Here is a 26,327-nt window from a genome sequence, read left to right on the forward strand (position 1 = left end):
CGTACTCCTTCCCAGACCATCGCTTCCCATTCTGTATGTATGAAACTGATTGTTCCTTCCTATGTGGAGCACTTTTCATTTGTTCTTATTAAACTTCATCCTATTTACCTCAGACCATTTCTCCAATTTGTCCAGGTCATTTTGAATTATGACCCTATCCTGCAGATTAGTCGCAACCCCTCCCAGGTTGGTTTTATCTGCAGTCTTAATAAGCGTACTTTCTATACTAATATCTAAATCATTGATGAAGATATTGTACAGAGCCGGTCCCAAAACAGACCCCTGCGGAACCCCACTTGTTATGCCCTCCCAGCAGGATTGTGAACCATTAATAACTTCTTTCTGAGTACGGTTATCCAGCCAATTATGCACCCACCTTATAGTAGCCCCATCTAAGTTGTATTTACCTAGTTTATTGATAAGAATATCATGTGAGACCGTATCAAACGCCTTACCAAAGTCTAGGTATACCACATCCACCGCTTCTCCCTTATCCACAAGACTCGTTATCCTATCAGATTGGTTTGACATGATTTGTTCTTTACAAATCCACGCTGGCTGTTCTTAACCAATGTTCGCTCTAATCTTTTCCATCCACGTGTGGATTTTTCCATGCGTGGAATAATTGTATGCGCACTGAAGCATGTGTTAATGTGCACCACCAGTAGAAACAAAACTTAGCTGCAGACGCTCTGCAGGGTGTCATTTGAATCTCTCCTGAACAGCTACGCAAAGCACTCCGTTTACAGGGCACACTGGACATAATATTTGCCAAGTTCATAAAAGGGCAACCAAAATGCGGAGGGCAATCAAAATGATGAGGGGGCTGGAGCACATGACCTATGAGGAGAGGCTGAGGGATTTGGGCTATTTAGTCTGCAGAAGAGAAGAGTGAGGGGGGATTTGAGAGCAGCCTTTAACTTCCTGAAGGGAAGTTCCAAAGAGGCTGGTGAGAGGCTGTTCCCAGTAGTGGCAGATGACAGAACAAGGAGCAATGGTCTCAAGTTGCAGTGGGGGAGGTCCAGGTTGGATATTAGGAAAAACTATTTCCCTAGGAGGGTGGGGAAGCGCTGGGATGGGTTCCCTAGGGAGGTGGTGGAATCTCCATCCCTGGAGGTGTTTAAGTCTCAGCTTGACAAAGCCCTGGCTGGGTTGATTGAGTTGGGATTGGTCCTGCCTTGGGCAGGGGGCTGGACTTGATGACCTCCTGAGGTCTCTTCCAGCCCTAGGATTCTATGAAAGAGGAGCGTGGTAAATTGCCCAGACCAATGTTTCCCTGCACTGCCGTTCCCCCAGCTGTGGGAAGGGAGAGCAGCAGCGTGTAGAGTCACTTCCGCCTCCCTCTGCTAGCCTCCGACTCACGGGTGTTCCCGGATCAAGGGCACCCAGATTATGGAGGTTCAGGTGTACTTAGTTCTGCCTCAATGCAGGGGACTAGATTAGATGGCCTCTCCAAGTTCCTTCCAGTCCTACATTTCTATGATTCTCATCACTCCAAATCCCATTACGAGTCTCCTAAACTAATCCCGTACATGGGTGGTTTTTTTTCATTTGGAGTCTGATTTCAGTGGACGAACACAGCGATTTTTTTACCACTGGTGTGTTTATCTCACCTCTGCTCTAAAGTGGACCAATGAAAGAGGTGCCACACTGAGATGCGGGCTCTGTGTAGGCTTTGTTTCATTTGTCTTGCCATCCCAGAAATTGAATCAGCAATTTGATAGGCTAACACATGGCATCATGTTGCTTATTGCTGGGGAAATGCCGGCAGAATGAGAAGTCAGTGGGGTGGGAAAACAGTCACCAATAGAGGAAGGTTGGAAGCCTCCAGTGGATTTGTAAAGGACGTCTCCCTGCAGACCACAGTAGGGATGTTAAATATCGGTTAATTGAATAGTCGAGTAACCTCATGAATTCTTTTCGGTTAGTTGACCATTCTATAGTTCCCGGCAGCCAGTGCGCTCCGGCCTCACTCCTGAGGAGCCCCCTGCCACTCTGCACTGGAGTTTAAAAACCAGCTCCCTTCGTGGACCTGTCGCCCTGTGCTGCTGCCTCTGGTAAAGAGGCAGCAGTGTGGGGTGGCAGCAGCCCCGTCTGGGGGTTGGTCTGAGCTACCGGACCCATCACAAGCCAGGACGGAGCCGGGCTGCTGGCCAGCCTGCTAAAAAATTTACTGGCAGGTGGGGGAGGGAAATGTGTGTTGTCTATAGCATTAACCTATAAGCTTTTGCTCCTCCGTTAATTGGCTAATCGACTACACTAATACATAGGTCAGGAAGATGCCATTTTTTGGGGGGAGGGTGGATAGCTTCCATGCAAACCTATCTCCATGTAATAAGATACCTTTTTGGAGTAGCATTTTTGCTTTTTTTGCAAGGAACACTTGGAGCTGTCGAAGGCAAAAAAGCAGATATTTGTCTTTCAGGAATTGTGTGCAGTTATCAACGTGGCCCTTAATTGATAGACCGGGGCGGGGGGGACGACCAATTTATCTGGTTTGATTCTTGATGCAGAAAGAACTCCGAATTTAAAGCCAAAATAAATGGTTCCTTGGAGAGAGTTCAGAGTCTAGTTTTCACAATCCCTGTAAGTGACCTGTACAGTTGACGTTGAATATGTATTATTAGGGTATGAATTTTCAGTTTTGCAGAAAACCTTAGTAAATTCTGGTGGAGAGGGCAGACCATTAGAACTTCATTGTATTTACTCTTCAGTTTGCATTTCTTCTTACCTTCCTTGCAAACGCAGCATTGCAATTGAATAAGGCCATGCTTATGCCTGCTCCAGATGTTATGTTCTATCTCGGCAGTCTTGTTATTTCATCTTTTCAGATGAAGTGTTTGATTAAAGGAGGAGGAATAAAAAGTTGAGAGCCATAATTCTCCACTCCTGGTAAAATCCTCACTTGTGCTTAACTTCAATGCAAATTGTTCTGAGAGGAGGAATTTCTTTTAAAAGGTCTTCAGGGATCTTGAATTTTAGATTTGCATTGACATAAAATGAAATGTTAAAGTGCATGGGTAGAGTTTTGGATGTTCCTGTGCTGGATTAAGGCACATTTCCTTTGGGAGTGTTTCTGCAGAAAGAGTCGGAATATTCTATCTGCATAAGAGAGCCAAGTTTATTTCTTATTTGTCCTCCAGTATCCATTAGCGTTGTTGTGGGCATGGAAGAAAGAATGTGGTTAAGTTGCAGGCATGAGGGAGAAGCCATATCAGCCTTATTCCAAAGCGTAAACTGAAATGCAGCACAGCTGTAAGCCATTTTAATTAAAACTGGAGGTGGGCCTCGACTGGAATAGTTGCATCTGGACCCCAGCTTGCCCAACGCTGGTTTGGGTGCAACTCTGATTAAAACAGTCTATTTTGGATGCCGTGTTCAAACCCAGAGTGGTAGAGTGAGAGGATGCATCAAAGGGAGAAGTTGGGTCTATGGGTAAAGAGCGCAGAAGAATTACAGTAGCGTACAGTAGCACTTGTTACAGCAGTAGCTTACTGTGACCCTCAGTGTATCTGAGGCATACTGTGGTGGAGAGGAGATGAAAGATTTTTTTTTTTTTTTAGTTCTGTGGAATTTGCTCTCTGTTTGCAGATATGCAGAGTCTAGTTCCAGTCTGCAAGAACTGTAGCAAATCTCTGCAAATACCCATTTTGTCCCTCATATGGTGATAGATTTCTGGTTTTTGGGAGGTGGCTGCATGCTGATAATTCCTTTTCCGGGCTGACATTGTGATCTGGCGTTCCTTTTTCTCGTGTAAGAGTGGGAAACTTTTCCCTCTGCCTTATTAAATCTATTTTTCAAGCTGTCACTTAACCAGGTCTAGTGACAGAGTCGGATGTTTATGTGGCCCCGGACACTTGAACTCTGGTGTTTTCAATCACAACAGCACCTCTTGCCAGCCGTTGTGAATTAAATACTCCTCGTGACCTCTTCCCCTCACCGCTCTTAAATTCATGCTTTAAAAACAGCTTAATGAGGGGTTTACTGGCCCAATTGGAAGTTTTTATTAAAACCTATTAGTGCACTAGAGTAGCCTGCCTGAAGGAAACGATTAGCCCAAAGCAAGTAAACTCAAACTGGCCCCTAGCCACACCAGGTTTTCTCTAAACTGTTTCCAGACCCATGTTAACCCTCACACTGCAGCTTGCATGGTATTCATATCCTCTGGTTTAATTTATGGCTTGTCTGATTCACCCCCCCCCCACACACACACTCTTGCCCCCCCTTTCCCCCCCTATTCACAAAAACATTTTGTTTTAATTTAATTATGCTCTCAGTAAGGGGCCACTTCCCTTTATCTAGGTCTGACTTCTCTGAGAGCCTCAACCGTGTTGAAGTAGCCCTCAGAATTCTCCACCGACCCCAGCCAGAGACGAGCTTATGGGCTGGTTGGTCCTTTGGAGGCCAGATAGATGAGGTACAGAAATGTTCAACTTGCGGCCTTTGGTTCCAAATCTCCTCACAGATTTTCACAGGGAGTGTGGCAAAGCGTGGGCGGTTTCATACAAGGCGGCGAGGCGTGGCTGCGTGTGGTCTGGTGGAAAGGAGATAGGCCTGGCCATTGGAAGATGTGGCTTCTCAGCTTTGTACTGCCGCTGACCTGCTGTCTGACCTCTCGCAAGGCACATAGGCTACGTCTCGACAACGAAGAGAAGTCGGAAGAAGATACACGAATTGCAAACCACGATGTGCGTCTCTTTTTCTGCTTTTCTTTCAAAAGAGGCTTTTCCGAAATCTGGCATGTCTACACGGTGCCAGATTTCGCAAAGACCTGTTTTTTCGAGCCATCCCGTCTTCCTCGTGAAATGAGGTGTACCGGTAGTTCGGAATAGGCACCCTAGTCCGAACTACCTAGTTCGAGCCCTGTGTAGCTGCGCTGCACGGGGTTCGAAGCAGCGGGGATTTAAAAATGGCGGCTCCCCGCTTATGCAAATGAAGCCCGGGAAATTCAAATCCCGGGCTTCATTTGCAAGTGCGGTATGCCTACATTACCCAGCTAGTTCGAACTTGCGGGGTAGTGTAGACATACCCCTAGACAGGACAGTCCTTTCTTGTGTGTTTGTTCAGCCCCTCACCTGGCTGAGATCTCTAAGCAGAACTGCAATATACATGTTTAATTATAAATGTGTCACCTCCACGTATTCTAAATTTCATTTTAGTTTGTGGGAGTCCTTTGGAACTCCATCTTCTTTAGTCACTAACGAGGCTGTTCCAGTGCCCCTTGAATCGTTGCTGTGTATGTCAGATGTTTTCGTGAACCTTTTTATTGTTAGACTATAAATGGAGAAGAAAACCTGAAGATGCACAAGTACTTGGGTTTAGAAGGTCAGGTATTAAACTGGTAAGATGCCAGCATCTCCTCCCTAAAGCCAGCATGTAGAAATCATTTTGAAAACTAGGTGGTTGACAGTCCCTTAAATGAGTAAGATTCGTGGCCTGGAATGCCATACCACAATATATACGCCCCTGGCGCTGTGACGTCCACTCCAATTCATCTGATGAAGTGGGTTTTACCCACGAAATCTCATGCCCTAATAAATCTGTTAGTCTCCAAAGTGCCACGGGTCTCCTCATTATGTTTTGCAGATGCAGACTAACAGGCTGCCCCTATGAGCGTATTCAGCGTTGACATTGTGAACCTCCATGCAGTTTCACAAACAAAACCAAAAAAAGCCCCTGTCCATTTCGACCCCAGTAATTTCCTATGAGATATAGCAGAGCCTTCTTTGTTCTTGCTAACAAAACGGGCGCACCAAACATGCTGGGTATCTTTTAAAGAGAATACTCTGGGAAAAATCTGCCATTAAAGTTATTACTGTAAAGTAGTGTCTTTGATTGCAGCAATTATGCAAATGAATGTAAGGGATAAAATACATCTTAGCAAGGGCTGATGCAAATGGCGATGCTAGAATGAGCGCATAACTTTTTTGAAACAGATCATTTTCTTGCAAGTAATTTTCTGCAGCGGTTTGCCAAGTCAATCTGTGCAACCAGTGTTTGGCCCGGGATGCTATTTGATTGTGTCTTGGTATAGAAATATTAGTATGTGGAGCCAGTCATCTGGTCTGTCAGAAAATGTTTTCTCTAAGTTATGAAGTTCTCTAAGGCTTTGTTCATTCGTATGTCCAGGCTTTAAGAGAATAACCAAAGTGTTTTCCCACACTGACTTTTATAGATTGCGTCACAGTCCAGTAGCTACCGGTTGTGGCGCTCTGCTTCTTCCATTCTTTGGGCTGCTGTTACTTACCTGGGTTTCTTTCAGTGTGTAGGAATGATCCTTCATTCCTCATAGAGTTCCTTCCTTCTCCCTTAAAAGCGCTTTGAGCCGAGCAGATTGTGAACCAGAAATTAGGAAATAGCTGTATTTAGGGATCTGAATGTGCAGTTGTGTACACAGTTAACCGATGAGCCTGGAGTGGGAGAGGCGGGAGCCAGCTTTTAAGCTGGCTTCCCGTGTGTGCTGGCTCCCGTGAAGCTGTCCACTCCCTCCCCTCCCACGCTGCTGCTTCTGATACAGAGGCAGCAGGTGGGAGCCGGTGCTCGTGGGGAGTTTATGCGGCTGGAGCTACTTTTAAGCTCCCTGTGAGCATAGAGTCCTGCCTCCCTGCCCTGCTGCCTCCGCCTCTAGTTACACGTTCAGCGGTTACACGCTTACAAAAATATATGCATTTTAACATCCCTCGTTGCATTGTGGGAGCCCCCGTAGCATGCTGAGGATTGCCCACACCCAACAAAAACATACTTCCGGTCCCAAAGAGCTTGCGGATTTAGGACGTTTGGGTATTATAAGTGCTCTCGTTCCTTTTACAAACTCTGAGAAAAGTCATTCTGATGATAGTACAGGAAAGGATTCTAGATAGGGATGTAAAAACCACCCACCACCCAGAAGAGTTAACCGATTAAACGATTTGTTTAATCAGCCCTGCTGTCTGAGCTGCCATGGGTAGGGGTCGGCTTCAGCTAACTGGTTAGCTGGTAAACATGACGGTAAAGCATTATATCTTTGGGTCGCTGTTGCTTCCCTGAGTTTCGTTTTGAGTGTATTACTTCAGTCCTCAGGCACAGTTCCTTCCTTCTCCCTGGAAGGTTACCCGGGTAGCCTTTAACATCCCTAATTCTAGACTAGAGTCATTAACTATGGTGATAACAAGGGGTATATGGTAGCACGAGGATCTTCACAGTGCAGTACAGTTATCAACTTGATTGAGCCTTGCAACTCCCTGGGTAAATATTTTTACTCCCATTTTAGAGCGACTAAAATGAGGCCAAGAAGATAAATGACTTTCCCAAATTTCCTACAAATCATCATAAAATCAGAGGGTTGGAAGACACCTCGGGGGTCATGGAGTCCAACCCTCCTCATCAGTGTTGAGAATCATAGAACACTAGAACTGGAAGGGACCTCGAGAGGTCATCAAGTCCAGTCTCCTGCCCCACTGCAGGACCCAGTACCGTCTAGACCATCCCGGATAGATGTCTATCCAACCTGTTCTTAAATATCTCCACTGATGGAGATACCACAACCTCCCTAGGCAACTTATTCCAGTGTTTAACCACCTTGACAGTTACGAAGTTTTTCCTAATGTCCAACCTAAACCTCCCTTGCTGTCATTTAAGCCCATTGCTTCTTGTCCTAGCATCAGAGGCCAAGGAGAACAATTTTTCTCCCTCCTCCTTTTGACACCCTTTTAGATACCTGAAAACCGCTATCATGTCCCCTTTTAGTCTTCTGCTTCCCAAACTAAACAAGCCCAATTCTTTCAGTCTTCCTTCATAGGTCTTCTTCCTTCAGTCTTCCTTTATAGAATGAAGGGGTCAGTTGTGCTCTGCTACACGAGTACATCCTACTCCAGAGGTGGAGCCCATGTGTGCTTGCACACACCTGCCTGTACATCTCGCCTGCTTCAGAGGAGCTCTGAGATTGGGTCAATCCACCATTTTGAGACCCTGGTATATAAAGGTGCCATAGAAATGTGAAATGGATATTGGTAATATCTTCATGAAGGTAACTGCTTTGTACTGTTGAAAACTATATATAATCCTGCCCCCCCCCCCCCCCAACCAAACAACCTCTCCCACTTGCAAGTTCTGCAGTTGCAGCACTAAAGAAAAGACTTCCCAAAAGGCCTTGGAGCTTCTAGGATTTAGCAGGCATGCGTATTAGGGATGTGAATGGTTAACTGGTTACTGGTAAAGGCTTACCAGGAACTGTTAACCAGTGCCTGACCTTGCTGGAGCAACCCCCTGCCTGGCCAGACCTGCCGTGCCATGCCACGGGTAGGGAACTGCTCCAGTGGTCCCTGCCCACGCTGTGATGTGGTGGGCTGGTTAACTGGTTAAACATGTAATTTAACCAGTTACCGTTTTAAATGGGATTTTACAGCTCTAATGCATATCTGGTGAAGGAACAATGGAGAGCCATGGGCTATTTTGAGGGCACTGGTATCTTTGTAATTGGCATGGATTCTTTTGGGGATCTGAGTATCCCTGTTAGCCAGAGTTGGACTATGCAGACAGAACTCGTATAACCGGAGTTGAAATAAGACTTCAGCGCTTATCACACATACACTAACCGTTTGCTGCTCTTGTGTGCTTTGTAAAGCCAGCCCTCGCCCTTCTGATTTGGCAGTTTGGAATCCACGACTCAAGGTTGTGAGCTTAATTGGATCTGTATTTTTAATCTTCGGATCATTCTGAGGGTTAGTGAAGCTGTTCAATTCTGGCATCCTGTTAAAGAGACAGAGGGGAAAAAAACACTAGGATTGAGATGGAATGCCACTGCAGTTTAAAAATGTTAATAATGTAATACAACTGATATTTTAACAGAGAAGTGAAGGTGTGGATCAACACTCCTGATCACAATGTACCCGAATTTAAGGACGTTCCGATTTACATCCAAACATCCCAGTTGGACTCAGTTCAGTTTATCTGTGGATTAGAACCTTCTGTGCCAAAGGATTTGGAAGCTTTCTTCAGACTATGGGCAGGGATGGCTTTTGCTCACCTGCATAATACAGACGCCTTTTGGGTGCAGGTTAACAGCTATTTAACAATGATGTGGAGAACACATGGGAGTTACAGGGCAGGGAATGTTGAACATCAGAATCATTTGTGTGTGGGGGGGTGATTATTGAGAGATAGATTGTAATTACCTAAATGGAGTGTGGCTAGGACAATGGGATTAACTCCCCTCTCCTTTCAAAAAGTGACACGGGCAGTTTCATGGTGTCAAGTCGTCAGGAGCTCCGTCTGATGTATCTTTCAGCAAGGCAGGGTGGCCGAGTGGTCTAAGGTGCTAGATTCAAGATGCTGTTTTTCCCTCAATTGGGTGTTCTGGGAGGTGTGGGTTCAAATCACACCCCTGACATGCACAGCCTTTGGTTTTAATGGTTTAGGGAGGTTGTGGAATCTCCAACACCGGAGATATTTAAGAGCATCTTAGACAGGCATCTGTCAGGGATGGTCTAGAACTCTAGAAGGTACTTGGTCCTGCCGCTAAGGGAGGGGCCTGGTCTTGATGGCCTTTCAAGGTCCCTTCCAGTTCTAGTGTTCTATGATTCTTTGAAAGTAGCACCTCCAGCAACGTAGCGCCTCCTTAACACTGTACGTTCCTGGTTCCCTATTGACTCAAAGGGAAAAGTGCTCTTGCGGAATTAGCAGCCCCACTCTCTGCTGCAGATAGGCATTTCTCAAAGGTACACCATGCGAACAATTCTGATCCTGTGTTGCTTGTGAGCTAGGAAGGAATCCCAGCACTAGGTTGTAGGCCTGCGGCACATGCTGATCAATGTCAGTTCAACCTGCTCCCTCTTTAGCTGCCTAATTATCAACTGTGTTAAGTCACACATCTCTACTTCTGTAACAGCGGGACTAAATGTGTAGGGAAGACTAATTACTTAGCCCTTGTCTACACTAAAAAGAAGATCGCTGCTGCTGCTATCAATCTTCCAGAGTTTGATTTAGTGAGTCTAGTTAAGACTTGCTAAATCAAACTCAGAGATGCATCCCTTCTGGTGACCAGTACTCCTGCTCTTGTGAGGAGTAAGGGAAGCTGATGGAAGCATTTGCTTTCGTCGGCCTTCTGCTGTGGGGATGCTGCCAAGCTCGGCTTAAGGAGAGCCACGGCCACCTACGTATTGTACATAGCTAGAGTTGCATACTGTAAGCCGAGCTGCCAGGTCTAGTGTAGTTCAGTTTCCAGAGTAAATGGGTGCTATCTACCAACGTGGCCATGTATACATGCAGCTTAGTCACTTCCCTTTACTCTCCCACAGTTGTTGCCCTTAAATAGGGATGATTGGCACGTACGTGCCATGGGCTATTTTTAAACTTTGCATATTCCCACTGCATCAAAGAATCCTGTTTCCAAGTGTGAATGTTAAGAAGCGTTCTGAGGTTTTGTGGCTCTGCCTCAGTTTGTCACCCAAACTAAAGGGTTGCAGCGTCTTTTGGGGGAGCCTTTTCCATCTGCTTGGAGCACTCCTGGGTCTATTGCAATGTCAAAAGATTCTCAATCACGCTGATGTAAATCAGTCTGTTCCTGGGATGCTCTGCATTTTTTTGTTTTGTAGCATTTGCTGGCCCATACGTACCAAAGAATAGGCATATACCCTAGCTTGCGATAGTAAAATCCAGGCCTGTTCCACGTACCCAGTTATACCCCCTAACAAAAGAATCTATTCTACTAATGGCCTAAGAATGACCGTCCAAAAGGCAATCCTAAGACTGTCGTGCACTTGAGAAGTGGAAGATGAGAGATGTTTTTCTAAGCGGAGTTAGCTGAATTGGGGAGGATCCAGGGAAAACAACGGAGTGGATCAGTGACAGTGCCAGCGTGGGGGAAACTGACATTTCTCAGCACAGGGCTGTTTCAATGCATTGTGATCCCGCCAGGATGGAGGGAAGATGAGAGATGAGTTGGGTTGTCTTCCGGCCCCACTTGGATCAAAAGTGCAGCTTTGTCATGGCAGAGTGATTTGAAAAATAAAACAGTTAAATTAACCTTGACATGAAGAATAACCTCTGAAGACTCAAAAATCTGAAAGACGGCCAAGGAACTGCTGGCATGTTCATTCTTCCGTTAATTTCACTGTGAGTTCCAGCAGGCCTCTGATTTTGCCATGTCTGATTAACCATTCACATACCCTTCTTTTGACCTGGCAGAGCTCCACCTAAATGCTTTCTGGCTCTCATTTCTGGAGGATGATAGAGCCTGAGCATCACTTGTCCTGGTACTGTGAACATTCAAAAGACCAGCATTTGTGGTGGTTAAAATTTGTTTGTGGCTGACCATCCCCTGGTAAGCTTCTAGAATAAGGAGTAATGGCATTAATGTGTGTTAGACCTTGTCTACTCCAAACCCTCCCGTTGATCTACCCCATGCAACTTCAGCTATGCAAATAGGTGCCAAGGTCTGTGGGGTCTGCTCTCTTGTTGACTGTGGCTATTCTTCTCATCCTGGTGGAGGACTGGACATGCTCGGAGATCGATTTATTGGGTCTAAGCAGACATGATAAATCAAACGCCAATGGATCGATTGCCACAGAATCAATCCAAGACGTAGTGGAGAGAAAGCTTCAGTCTTGAATTTTCAGAGAGGCCAAAGAGAGTTACATACCAGTAACTTAACTTTATTTACAAGTTTGATTCCCATCAGAGAGGAATGAATAAATACAGTGGCTGGCTTGCACAATACCTTCCACATTCTAATCACTTAACCAGCCAACCAATGGGTACTTATAGAGGTGCAAATTGTTCTTATCAGCTTCTTGTAACTTGAACAATCTAATTCACTAATTTTTCCTCTTTTTTTTCCTTTCCCCCTTCTTCCCCTCCCCCCCGCCTTTCCTTATTTATTCTTGGATCTGGACTTTTAATATTCCAGTCATCTAAAGAAGTGGGTTGTGCCTACGAAAGCTCATGATACCATCTACATGTTTTGTTAGTCTTTAAGGTGCTGCTAGACTATCTGTTGTTTTTTAAGTTTTTCTATGTACTAACTCGGCTACCTCTCTAAAGCTACTGAAACTCAGTTAATTTCTTTATGCTTTCCTTGGATTGAATTGCATTTGGAGGCTTTGAGATGTTAAGGATCAAATTTGCTATTGCATGGTTCTGATGCTTTCACGCTAGAAGTATTGAATGCATGAAAAAGGCACCCTCGTTGTACCAAATTAAGATCTTGGAATACCCTGTACTTATTCTAAAAAGCCCTTCCAACGCTTTTTCTATGAAAAGAAGTGAATAAACTTCAGCAAAATGACTGTAAAGCACGACACCTGGAAATACAAATGTGGAAGAACCGCTAAGAATTAATCGTCCTAGCAGACATGACATTTCAAAAGGAAGATTGAGTGCTGGCCATTTCAGCTGATGTTAGCTTTAGCAGTATGGTTATCTGACTAAGCACCGTCAACCAGGAATAACAGAATGACTGAAGAGCCGAATGTTACGGTCCTGTTTTAGGAGACACACTCTAGATGCAAAGTGGCTGAAATGTTCTCTTTAGCCCTCTTCTATTGTTGTGCAAAAAAATCTAGTGTAAAAAGCATGGTGCAAATGGAGAGTTAAAGTCTTTTGATTGGGGTGGTCTGAGCTGCAGATCAGTTCCATTTCCCATAGGCATTCTGCAAGCAGCAACTGTAATGTTTTGCTTGCGGTTGTTGATGGTGTCTTTACCCAGTGATTGATGTTGGCATGTCTGCTTTCTCCTGAAGCTTGCAAGTTTAAGCATCATTCTAAGCAAGAGTTTACAGAGGGCGCTCATTCTCTAAGGCCCTTTTTTAAAATCCCAGCATTAATGATTACTTTCTGCATGATGACAATTTTGCATTAAAGAGTTTGCTGCATTCTCCAAACAATTCCTTGGAGAAGCCGCCATGTTCTCTTAATAGTTCAGAAATGTGTGTGTTAGTCTGGTGAAATAATTGTCTCATAAGGCTCTTTTCCCTTTTTAAGCTGGGTGAAACCACAGTATGAAACCAGGCTCTTCTCAGTAATATATAGGAAATAGAGAGAAGCCAAGTTCGTATTTCATGTCAGTCAAAAGAGATGTCAGAATTTCAAAGTAAATACCATTATGCAATATCCAGTGCTGAAATCTTTTCTTTTATCGCTCAGCTACCAGGCCTGGATTCTCAAAAGTTGGTGCTTTATTTGAAGTTCTTTTTTGGTGCCAAGATGGTCTGTCTGTCTCGGAATCTCCAAATGAAAACCGCAAATGTGGGGATTTGCCAGTGGCTATTATACAGTCAATGCAGGTCTGTAGCCAGGTGTACGGTGCAGGATAACATGAGATTGTGAATGGAAGTTAACAGGAAGGACTGCAATGCCACTTCTTTATCGCTTAAAGAGAATGAAGATGTTGTGTGTCTTCTCTCAGTGGGGAACCATAACCCCAAGGAAAGTGCCCAATTCCCTGGTGGGTGGGTGTGTTTGACTCCCTTCCCAGATATCTGACATCTCATTTGACTGACATGAGTCAAAATGGCTTCTACCTATTTCCTATCTGTCTATCTAAAATCAGGATTCAGTCAGATAAGAGTCATAGGCAACATCTCCACTTGCTGCGCTAGAGATCAGTCTTTTGGCATTTGATTTAGTGGGTCTAGTAAGGACCCACTAAATCGAACGCTGAAGGCACCCCGGTTGACACCGATACTCCTACTCCTCACGAGGCGTAAGGGGAGCATTTGCTCCTGTCAACCTCCCGCTGTGGAGATGGTGCCAAGTTTGGCTTAAGGTATGTCGACTCCAGCTATGTTATTTATGTTAGCTAGAGTTGTGTACCTTAAGCCTGCCTTCCAGGTCTAGTATAGACCTGGCCATACAGTGTACGACCTGAGGGGAATAGTTCATCGAATCTGACCTTCTGTCCACCAGCATGCTCATGCTTAATGCAACAACCAAAGTGAGCGCAAGGGAGACGAGGCTATTCTGTGTTACAAACAGAGAACAGGACAGACGGACAGGGTACCAAAGCTGCGTGCCCCTGTGGTGGCAGGAAAATGGTGAAATGGGACCTACCCAGATGATCTGGGTAAGTGGCTTCCACCCACATGTTTCAAAGGAAGATGACCCCCCCGCCCTCCCGAAGATTGCTGTCAGTTTCACTTGAGGGGAAATTCCAGCTTGATCTCCCCCTCCATTAAACGAGTGATTAAAACCGGAGCACGTGAACGAGAGGCAGCTGGAGGAGCACCTGAGAGATAGAACACTCAGAGCCAGTGCTTTCTGGAAGCTGAGCGCTTGGCGGCCGCCTAGGAGAGATTCGAATATTGCCCAGCTGATTAATAAGAGTTTCTGTTTTCCACCCCCAGGGAAATAGGGACGTGTTGTCAGTTTTTTATCTGTAAAACGGCGATAAGGCGCGGAGAGTAACTGGCTTGCCCAGGATCACACAGGTAGTAAGTTGAACCCAGGTTTCTGTGTTCCTCGTCTTGTGCCCTTTCGTTCGTTCGTTCGTTCTGGCTTCTTCCTAAAATGTCTAGGGGCATGCGTGTGTGGAGGTCGGATGTCCGTTTCGGGAGCTTGCATGGAACAGCAGGATTTCTACATGAATTTGAGAGGGGATGGACAGGCTATCTAACTGGTATAGATGTTATACTTCATTGGGGAGAGATGAAAGGAAATCCAAAGCATTGTGTCTCCTGAATGGGAAGCAGAAGAAGTAGAGCCAGTTGCGGTTAAAAGTTAAATGAAATAATATTGTGTGCGGAAAGGGGTAAGAGGGAGGGACGTCCGGGGGACGAGGGGCTAGAGAGTAGGAAGACTTTATTTTTCTGGGGACGGAAGCAGCAATAAAGGTGAAAGATAAAGGGCCAGAAGCGGATGGGAAAACAATTCTTAGGCTATGATGGCCGTCTGATGGCTGAGGTAATCCTGTTAGGTTGGAATATAAAGCTTAAGCACATGGCAGAGATCTGTTCCCCAGTGTGATGTCTCTGTTTTGCTTCCCAGCTGCTGAAGAAACACAGTCAGAAGTGGGAGTGTTTTATTATAATGCAGGACAGCCATATGTTAGCGCTCGCTGTCATGCAGGCTGAGAAGCAGTAACATTGTCTTTTTTTTTTTTTTAATGTACAGTTTGATGATAAACACACGGGCCGACTTCTGCTCGGTCGCACCCAGTTTCAATCTGGAATGACTGCACCGCAGGCAAAGATTTAGCTTGCTGTGTTTGAGAGCGTCGTCCGGCCTTACGGAATGCTGGGCAAACCAGGAGGGTTAGGAGACTCTCGTATGTGAGATCGTTGAACTCTCTCCTCCAAAATGAGGTCATAATGCACATGCTGAAGGGCTTGGAAGGACACCTGGCAGTAGGAAAAGCGGCCTCTAGGAGGGTGTAAGAAAGGGGATGAGGAGGCTGACACCTTTCCCTTCCATTGCTGCTCCTGTCAGCCTTTAAATTAGCACTTTGCACTCACCAGCTGACCAATGTGTAAGTTACACTCTTGTTTAGAGCGCTCACCTCTCAGTGTGAACCTTGTTTTAATGTAAGAATGGCCACACTAGGTCAGACCAAAGGTCTATCTAGCCCAGTGTCCTGTCTATCAATAGTGGCCAATGCCAGGTGCCCCAGGTGGAATGACCAGAATAGGGAATCATCAGGTGATCCATCTCCTGGCACCCATTCCTAGCCTCTGACAAACAGAGGCTAGGGAAACTCTCTCCGCCCATCTTGGCTAATAGCCATTGATGGACCCATCCTCCATGAATTTATCTAGCTTTATTTAGATTTAAAAGAAACTCACTAAAAAGTCAGTGTGTGGGATACAGCAGTATGTTCTGGTGACTGTAATTGGTGTTTGTATAGCAGTGGTTGTGTATTTATGTTGGAATTGCAGTCGGAGTTGGGCCAAGCTCTCTTAGGCCCATTGGCAAATCTCAGAGCGCTGCAAATGCTGTCTAATCCTCATACCGCCCACGGGAAAGAAGCTGTATTCCTTCATTTGGTTGATGGCGAATCTAACCGCTTGTCTTTACTACAAGGAAGTTTGACGCTGCGTGGTTGATTTTTCTGGAGTTTGATTTAGCGGGTCTAGTAAAGACCCGCTAAATCAAACTGAGAAGGCGCCGCTGTTGTCACCACTGCACTTGCTTCTTGTAAGGAGTCAGGGAAGCTGACGGAAACATTTGCTCCTGTTGACCTCCTGCGGTGGGGATGGTGGGGAAACTCAAATTGAGGTACGTTGACTCCAGCTGCATAATTAACTTAGCTGGAGTTGCGTATCGTAATTCGTCCTTCCCCTGTAGTGTAGACCTGGCCTAAGAAAGAAGTTGTGCTAGGCTTCACAGAAGGGATTTCATCAACTTTCTCATGTAGTCCTTTTCTCTACACACTTCAGGAATTATTATTGCATAACACAAAATATCGAATTCTATTTCTCCTTGTTCTGTTTAGAGCATGTGGGGTACAGTAGTTCTGAAACGTATTTGATTTTGCTCCCCATCTTTGTGTCTGTAGTAGTTTACACCCCTTCTACTCTTTCATCCCATGAAGATACAGGTATATGTGGTGGCGATGCTTCACTTGAATCAGTTTTGGCTTCTTTGTTTTCCCACCTCCGTTTTTTTTTTATTCTGTTGCACAAATGAGCCAACGATCCGTTCTAATAAAAGCAAGAGCAAAATTATGATTGTGGCCCACGCTCACAATGAAATGCGCACACACCGCACCATGGCAAGCAGCTTAATGTGTGGCAGTGATGTTGCATAATGCGATGCAAGTCTAACAGCGACCCAACAAAATGCACAGCACCATCTGAGGACCTTTTGATATCCGGAGGACTCAGCTTTGCTAGTTACTCATTGCTGTGGGTAAAACGTGCGCGGGACGTTTTGGGTCTTGGTTTTTAAATTTCCCCTAAAGCTTCACATGCTCCCCTCTCCAAATACTTCCCAAGCCCCCTCCCAAGAGGGGCCGCCCCTCAGTTTGAGAACCCCTGGTTTAGAAGATCATTCAGAGCCCTGGTTTTTGGGAGCAAACTAGCGTGGTACAGGTTGCACCTCCCAAACCTGGAATTCTCTGAGCCGGCAACGTCCGTGGTCCTTGATCAGAGAACCCTGGTAGCCTACTGGCAGGAGGGCAAACCAGGAGGGGCCGGGCTGAAGCAGCAGGATGGGGCAGGAGCAGGGGCTGGCAGTAGCCCGCAGCCGTGGGGCTAAAGCCAGCAGCAGCCCCTGATAGCCTGTGCCACCGGGACTGGGTTGGGGCAGCTCCCAGCAGCACAGTATTGTGCTGGCGACAGTGAGGGGTTGGGGCCAGGGCTGGTGATGGCAGCAGCAACACGTGGCAGCATCTGGTGGGAGCCCTGGACAGCCCGCGAAAGTGGGACTAGAACCCGCAGGCTGCCGTGGGGCTGGGATGGAACCTCTGGCAGCTCGACCGGCAACCCAGCAGGCAGCTTGTCAGGGGCTGGAGGTAGTCCCCACACCCTGGCAGCTTTGGCAGCTGGAACCTTCTCTAATTTGGCAAATTCCCCGGTTTGGGACCAGTCGGGTCCCGAGGGTGCCGGAGAAGAGATGTCCAACCTGTATTAGTTTTTCATTTGTCCGAGGTTGTTGAATCCTTGAAGATATCCATAATAAAAATGGTACTTAACGTTGTTAAATAGGGGAATTTAGCTAAAGCTTCCTGGCATACAGCGTGGACAGTTACAATTTATTATATTATTTCCCCATCTGTTTATTATTAAATACGAAGTACTTAAGTTTCACAATCTTACCTCTTTGATTTATGTCCAAAAGAAAATGGTGTACTTTTTTACTGAGTACTATTTAGCTCCAACCTATGATTATGAGCAACGTTTTGAACTTTTGCTTGATGAGTTTAAAAATAAAATAAAATTAAAAAAAGAAAAAAAAAAACCAACCCTGAAACACATCACTGTAGGGGTCAGTGATTTTTTCCCTTCGTTTGGAAAACTACCCTGCATATAGATGCTTTGTGAGTGTTTTATTTCATGTTTAAATGATAGTTTGCAATCATACTTCTTTTCATGCTTGGATAAGACATACACGTTTGTAGACCTTTCTGTTTGCAAAGTAGGGTGCATACATGAGGTCACTGAAATAGTTCATGGGTTACTAGAACAGCCCCATGTATCAGAGAGCTGTAAACTAGAAAGTTTACTTTATTGCCCGGCAAGTAAATTGAGCAGACTTCTCACTCTGCTTCTGGAATTCCTGTAACCACCCTTTTTAAACTGTTCTGTTCTATGTAAGTTTCTTCCCCGCGTTGATCATCATCAGAGCTTCTGAGCGCCTTCCAGTAGTGCATTAAGCAACTATGACTTCACCCAGGTCAGCTGTACAGCCGTAGACCCCGTGTGTTATCCTTCAACTGGTCATCCTTTGCCACGCTCACAATACAAAGGAGCTTTGTGTGCTGGTAAGCACACCCCGAGTGGTGAGGTAGTCCCTAAAAGGGCTGGATGGCCAGAAAAGCAGCTTGCCTGTCCTTTTGTAATGGCATTGCGTTGGGCCTCTTTTGTGGCCTAGAGAATCAGTATTCTCTGCCTGTAGCTGCGACCGTGGTGGAACGATGCTGTTTTTCCCCTGGGCAGGGGTGGGAAATGATTTTTGCAGGGGGGCACTTCATGAATTGTGAACAGCAGGTGGTCTGCTCTAGGTGCTGTGCTCCCCCGATCCCCTGCCTGTAAGCTAATCGGGGTCCAGAGGCAGGGAAGCACGTGAAGTCTCTCGCTCCCCCACCCTGCCAGAGGCATGCAGCACCTAGAGGGAACCGGCAGCTGTTTTGAACAGCTGGGAGCTCCCTCTAGGTGCCAGGCACCCTGGCGGGTGGGAGGAGACTTTGTGCGCTGCCCTGCCCTCAGGCCAATTGGGACCTGGGGGTAGGGGAATGCACAAAGTCATTCGCTGATCAGAACAGCTGGTGGCTCCTTGTAGGTGCCACACGCTCCTGACAGGGGGAGGGAACCGCCAGCTGCTCTGACTTCGCGCACTCCTCTGGCCTTGGGACTCTATTGGCCTGGAGGCAGAGGGCACAGAGGGATGAGATGGACCAAATGGCTTGGCAGGTCAGATCTGGCCCGCGGGCCATATCTTGCCCACCCCGGCAGAAAGCATAGGCCATTGGACGATCAGGGGAGGGGAAGTATGCTACGTTGTAAAGTGAAATCTGTTTTCATTGATGCTTTATTTTTCTGGTATGCTTCACCGCTTTGTTTCCAATCTAAAATTCCTCCCCCGTTATGTTTCCTGTAGTGGACCAAATCTCCTCTAGATGCGAAAATCTAGCAGACACGCCCTCTCTTGTAAAAGTTTCAGAGCGGTAGCCGTGTTAGTCTGTAACTGAATAGATTTAAAAAACAACCAATAGTCTGGTAGCATCTGAGAGATGGTATCATGAGCTTTCGTGGGCACAACCCATTTCTTCAGAAGAAACTCTCTCTTAATTAATTTCTGTTTATCTCATCTCTTCTAGCTGAAATGTGTTTAAACTTAAGAGTCTCTTTGCTTCCATGGACTTGGAAAAATTTAATTTTCCAGTAAAGGAAATGAAACGGAATGAGAGGGAGACAAGGGGGCGGGTATTTAAGGATGTTTAGCATTTCCTTCTTCTTGAGCAGCGTATGCCATCTTGGGCCAAACAGTCTGTTACAAAAAGCCCTAATCCTTTATGAAGAGCTGTGTGGGTAGATCATTCATCACTGAATTCAAATAGGTTATACATATGTGATGTGCAAAAAGTATCACTGTTGAACTCACCCTTTTGGGAAGAATTCATTGTTAGATATAAATATACTTTACCTCCCTTTTGTGGCTATTTTCAGCTTGCATTTATGGGGAAAATACGAGCAATTCATTTTGGTTACAGATAGCTTAGTTTATGGGCTGTGACATGGTAGCTCTTGCAAGATATTTTATTTCTAAGTGAAGAAATGACTCCTTATTCTAGATGTAGAATGTATTTCATCTCTCATAGATTTAGAGGGTTTGTTTTTTCTTTTGAAAGAGCTGATTTACTTCTTAGTGTTTTCCTTTTATTTCCACAACTCTGGATCTTTTCCTACTTCAATATTTTATCTTTAATCTCTCTACCAAATCAGTCAGTGAAGCGTTAAAATGTGTTGCATTAAGGCAATTTCGACCTCTCTCTTTTAAGTGGGTTTTCAGACAAACGAAGTAACAGAAGGGTGTGTTTTTTTTTTCTAACGTGGAAAGAGGAGTAATTTCTAGATCAAATTTACTATATATGGAATACAGTTTAAAATATTAGCTATTTTATGGAACAACTATTTTGGCAACTGCACATGCTTCAGAGTTGCTTTTGGTTCCATGACTGCATTTCAAGTTTTTAAATAAAACATCTTTTTTCTTTACCTTCAGGGATTATTGGTGTAAGTGTACTGAAATCTCAGATGTATGATAAATCACTAGCGTAAGCTCTGCTCATGTTCCGACTACCTTCCCAGATGTTTTCAGTTACACACGTTTCAGCCCTGAGCTTTACTGACAACATTTCTGTTAATTACTGAAAGTTCAAATCAAAGTCCAGACAATTATTTTTATTAATAAAAAGGATACTTTCTCTGAGTGACAATTTTAGAGGTATTTCCGTTCCTTTCTGATTTCAGCAGTAAAATGTACATCATGGGATAGATAGATTTTTTTGCTACTTTGCCAGAATAATAATGTTCTATTAGCGGTGAGAGCTGCACAGATAAAAGCTACTATTTTGCATTTCCACAATGCTTTTCCTTGCCAGGCACTTCAAGAACGATCTGATCTATTATGTATTATGTTAGTAGCTATAGAGTGAACATATTTTCAGCCTGAATGGCGTTCTTTTTAGATAGAGGGAGAGAAATAGAAACAACCAACAATAAAACCTCGGAGAGCGTGCAGTGTTTTTTTTCCTGTTGTACTAGGGCTTGTTTGCACAGATGCACAGCAAAAAACGGGAGGTCCTTTAATGCGCCTTACACAGGTCGCGCTAATGGTGTGTACATGGGACGATGTGTCCTCTGTCGTACTCCTTTGCATTGCGGCTTACCAGTGTGCATTCGAGGATTTTTCTTGCAGTGCATTGTGGGATGCATAACCGAAGCCAGGCAAGATTATACGCATGTGTTTTTTTTTTTTTAATCCTATGATTCATGTGTCTGCGGCCGGTTCTTCCTTTCTGGGCAGGCTAGCACCATTTTTGAATTGCTGTCAGCCGGCATGGGGTCAGCAATGCACCATGCTGCTGTGCTGGCAATGTGGAACACGCTGAGGCTGCTCGGGCTGGTATTTCAGCACTCAGAACTGGATGAAGCCGGCTTTGGATTCCCTTGGCCACACCACAGATGAGGTGGCCGCTGGCTCTCCCGTGGCTGAAGGCACTTCTGTGATGGCGGGAACAGGATGTGACTGAGGAGAAAGAGGAACCCGCTCGAGCCCCTGCAACTCCTGGAGCAGCTTTACAGTGCGTCGCTCCGTTTCTGGGCTCTGGAAACCAGCCTGGTGGGCCAGGCTTGTACTGCCGACCGATGAATATTGATGGACATGAGGGGGAAAATCTGCAAAGAGCAGAGACATGCTCAGCGGTTGGAGCAGCCAGCTGGCTGGTGAACAGCACGGCCAGCATTGCTGAGAGAGAAAATTTTGGAGATATACCTATCTCATAGTGCTGGAAGGGACTTTGAGAGATCAGTGAGTCCACTCCCCTGCCCTCATGGCAGGACCAAGTACCATCCTTGACAGGTTTGCCCCAGATCCCTAAATGGCCCCCTCAAGGATTGAACTCACAACCCTGGGTTTAGTAGGCCAGTGCTCAAACCTGTGAGCTATCCCTCCCCTCTGTTGTGGTGCTTAGTTGGAGTTTCTGTCCTGACATTCTGCACTTGCACGTCCAGTTGGGGAGGGGAGGACTTGTCGTGCTGCTTTGTTGTTATTTATGGGGGGGCGGGGGATGCCCCATGGTGTGTCGATTCCTGTCGTCCCATGCCTCTTTGCCTGCATGTGGTTGTGCAACTTTACAGATTGGTGCAAATGTTGTTCTTATCAGCGCAAAATGAATGGTGAATGCCTCATTTCCTTGCTTCCAAAATTATTCATCTCTTCCTGCCGTGCTATGTAGAGCTTAGCTTTTTTGTGGTCAGACCGCTTGGGGTAGTCTTCTGGTTTTAATCTGGCTTGTGATTTATTTCTATTTGATTGATCTGCCCTTCATTCTGCTTCATAGTTCGTTGTCAGAGGATGAGCTGGTGCTTTAAGGGGTCTGGGGCATAGCGGCACCTATGCTAGGCTCAGCCCACCTCCCCAGATTAAGAGAACGAGTCTAAGGGTCACCAGATGAGCACACATGCCTGCAGTCCAGGTCTGCTAGGGAATATAAGAGCAACCTGTAGAGTCACCACCTGCCAAGGACATTCCAGGATCATTCTTTTGCTCCGTGTGCATCCATCCACTTGGATCTCCGGATTATCCCATGTCTTCCAGGTTTTTGCATCTCAGAAGTTTCAGTCCTGTGTGAGGCCAAGTAGAGGAAGTTTTCAGAAGAGGAGAGGTGACCACTCTCAAGAGCTTTCAAAGGCCTGGGAGATGAGAGATGAGTCCGAGGCAACTGTGTCCAGTTCTGGGCACTACATGGCAGGAAAGATGTGGAGAAATTGGAGAAGGTCCAGAGAAGAGCAACAAAAACGATGAAAGGGCTAGAGAACATGAGCTATGAGGAAAGATTGAAAGAACTGAGCTTGTTTAGTTTAGAAAAGAGAAGACTGAGAGGGGACATGGTATCCGTTTTCAAGTTCCTAAAAGAGTATTACAAGAAAGAGGAAGAAAAATTGTTCTCTTGGGCCTCTGATGATGGGACAAGAAGAAGGGACTTAAACCACAGCAAGGGAGGTTTAGGTTGAACATTCGGTAAAACTTCTTAACTGTCAGGGTGGTTAAATACTGGAATAAATTGCCTAGGGAGGTGGTGGACTCTCCATCATTGAAGATATTTAAGAGCAGGTTAGATAAACATCAATTAGGAATGATATTTGCCTCGCCCCACCCACCCACCTCTCAGAAGAACAGCTGCGGGGCAGTTTTCTTTAAAAACTGTGAGTCTGGAGGGGAGAGGGAAAGCTTTAGGAACTGTTCCTGTCCCTAGCACAATCCCATTGGTGGGTTTTTGGCCTGAAACCAGCCTCAATAATAGGCAGCCATGAAATACAAGGTGCTCCAGAGCACATGGCTGCTGCCTGTGCAGAGGGGGGCTGACAGCAGTGTTCCCTCTAAGCTGTGGGGCAGCACAGCTTCATAGGTGATTAATCAGCCCCACCCAGTCAGAGGCTCAGGGCTGTGAAGCTGTGCTGCCATGCAGCTTAGAGGGAACACTACCAGGCAGGGAGGCTGATTCAGGAACAGCTGCTGGCTGGTAAGTCTCCTGGCCAGAGCCTGTCTCTGGCATCTCAGCCCCTCTTTTACACAGCCCTCTGTACCCCTCTCCTCATACCCAAAACTTCTGCCTCCCTCATGTACCCACATTCCCTCCCATATGTGGCACCCCAATTCCCTGCCTCAGGTCACAGTCCCCTCCTGCCCTAGCTCACAACCCAAACCCCTGCAACCGCTCCTGTACCCCAGTTCCCTGACCTAGGTCACAATCCAACCCTGTCCACCCCAGTCCAGCGCCCCAGGTCGCAACTGCCTCCTTCACCCAAACTCCCTCCCTTACCCCAAGCTCCCTTCTGCACCCAACCTCCATCCCAGACCCCTCCATTAACATCACGGAAGAGTGCAGCCCTCGACCACTTTCCAAATTTTTGGAGTGGCCCGCCCTCAAAAATTATTGCCCGCTCCTGATGTAGATGGTGCTTGGTCCTGCTGTGCAAGCAACGGATTGACCTTGATGACCTTCCCAGGTCCCTTCCATTTCTAGTGTTCTATGAGAGGAACCTCTACTGAGGGGCTTGGAATTTCAGGACTCGAATGGGTGACCAGTCCCGGGCTAGAAGAGCTACCAAAAGGTTTGGAGTCTAGAGGAAAGGCTATAAGCAAGGGGAAATCCTGATAAGGCTGGACAACTTTTGAATAACTGTAACAGGGACTAATGGAGCCTGGGGAAGAGGGCAGGAATGTTTTGAGTGTTTCGAATCTCTTGAGTCGGGCACACTTGGGACCTGACTCATGCCAGACCAGAGAATTTGCCAAACCATGAGAAGTCAGTATTGTCTAGCAGCATGACCAACACATCACTGCTTGCTGGGTTCTTAGAAGACGTTTAGAGGTAAATAGCAGCACGGAACACCTAGAGCCAGGACTGGTGGCTGTAAACAAACTTTATGGGACCATGGGACACTGGCCACACTCATGCTAAGTGACATCTGGCTAACTAAAATGATGCCGGACCAGAGAATACTGGACTAGAGAGTTCAACCTATAGTAAAACTCCACACACATATGGGGAGCAGTGTTACGAAAACACCAGATGCAATAGTTTATATTTCATGTGAGACAGGAGGTAGACTGAGGGGCAGTGGTAGGTCCCAAGCAGACTGGGTAAATCTTGCTGTGTACAGTGTAACATAAGACATGCATCTAGATTAATCTTGCATATAATCATTTCAAAGGTGGCTACTAACTCTGAGGTAAGCAGAGTTTTGTAGCTCAAGAACATAGACTTACCAGTCTGTAATTGCCAGGATCACCTCTAGAGCTCTCTTGAAATATTGGCATCACATTAGCTATCTTCCAGTCATTAGGTACAGAAGCCAATTTAAAGGATAAGTTACAAACCACAGTTAATAGTTCCGTAATTTCCCATTTAATTCTTTCAGAACTCTTGCACATATGCCCTCTGGCCCCAGCGACTTTTTACTGTTAATCAGTTTGTTCTAAAACCTCCTCTAATGACACCTCAATCTGAGACAATTCCTCAGATTTGTCACCTGAAAGGAATGGCTGAGGTTTGGGGATCTCCTCTGTTGTGTATACTGAAGCAAAGAATTCATTTAGCAATGACTTTATCATCTTTCGGTGCTCCTTTAGCATCTCGATCATCCAAGGGCCTCACTGGGTATCTTTGGAGGCTTGTCCCAAATTCACAGCTTGTGTGGTCAATGTTATGACTGTTGACCTGTACTTTCTGTTGGCTGAAGATGGTACAAACCTCTTAGGGAATCCCCAAAGAGCAAAAAGTCTCTAAGGTTCTGAACTGGCCAAGATGAGACCTGATTCCTTATGCCTGGGTGCCTGGAATCCTCCCAGAGTCTCCTGCAAAGCAGATGTCAAATGCTACCACCAATGCAAGTGAGCAAAGAAGTTTTGGATTTGTTAGCGGGTCTCACTCACTTTGTGGTGGTGTTCACACCTGTGCAGTGTTCAAGGCAGAGGAGAAATGTACTCTCCTTAAAAAAAAAAAAAAAAAAAAAAGGCAGCCAAACAGTTGTTTGCCATATGGAAGCAAGTTCCAGAATTTGTTTCCAAGATTAATTATCATTAGTACTGGAAAGCCAATTGCAGCATTTCATTTTCCTGTTGATGGTAATAGGAGAAAGCAGCTCAGTCAAATTAAATAGGTCTGTTTGTCCAACCGGCGAAATACTCTTGGGAGACATTTATTTTTGCCTTTTTATTAGCACATCATGGAATTGATTGTTGAACTGCGCTGTCTATTTCTGCAATACAGTCAGAAAATAAAGAAGACTGATTCCTTCAAGGGTAAGAGGAGTTTGGGCATGTAGAATGAACTTTATCTACCCTGGAATTTACAAGGGTGGCTCTAACACCTTCCTCTCGTGAACAGTGATTCAAGCAGTAATCCACAAGTAGCTAAGACCGTGGATTCACATCTCATCCAACAACCTAAACAATAAGTGTTGTGCTAATGGAAGAACAGTCTAGCCTCAGTGCATCTTGTTTATAATCACTGGTACTAATGTACATGCAGGATATGACTTGAATGCTCAATTTTATGCAACAGAGTTGACAGGGCAGCCGCAGACTTCGTGACACACAAAGAACAGATCAAAGATGCATCTTCATTAAAAAAAAATACACACCCAATGTGTGGTGTGACCTTTTCTGCTTTTCCCATGGTTTCAGTGATTGAAAATGTTGAATGTTTTCTGTGTGAGCGGAAATTCTTGACTTTAGCTGCACACGGTAGCATTAAAAACATGGGGACTGCTCCTGAACGGAAAGATGTTTGAAAATCCCCGCAAGACAGGAAGTTGTGAGCCAAGGGGTCTAGTTCTTGTTCTGCCAAAAACTTCCTGTGTGACCTTGGGGAAGTTGCTTAATCAATTTGTGCCTCAGTTTCCCTCTCTGTTAAACAGACAGCTGCGCCGTTTGAGTTGTGCAGAGTAAATGGCCATGCTCCATTCTCA

The 26,327-nt window shown here is 45.6% G+C and overlaps 1 protein-coding gene across 4 annotated transcripts in view; it reads left to right on the forward strand.

Moving 5' to 3' along the window:
* Positions 1-26,327, forward strand: part of LMF1 (lipase maturation factor 1) — a 438,974-nt gene that overhangs the window by 58,671 nt on the left and 353,976 nt on the right. The window lies entirely within an intron of this gene.

This window comes from Pelodiscus sinensis, chromosome 16 (assembly GCF_049634645.1).
Source record: "Pelodiscus sinensis isolate JC-2024 chromosome 16, ASM4963464v1, whole genome shotgun sequence".
NCBI lineage: Eukaryota > Metazoa > Chordata > Testudines > Trionychidae > Pelodiscus > Pelodiscus sinensis.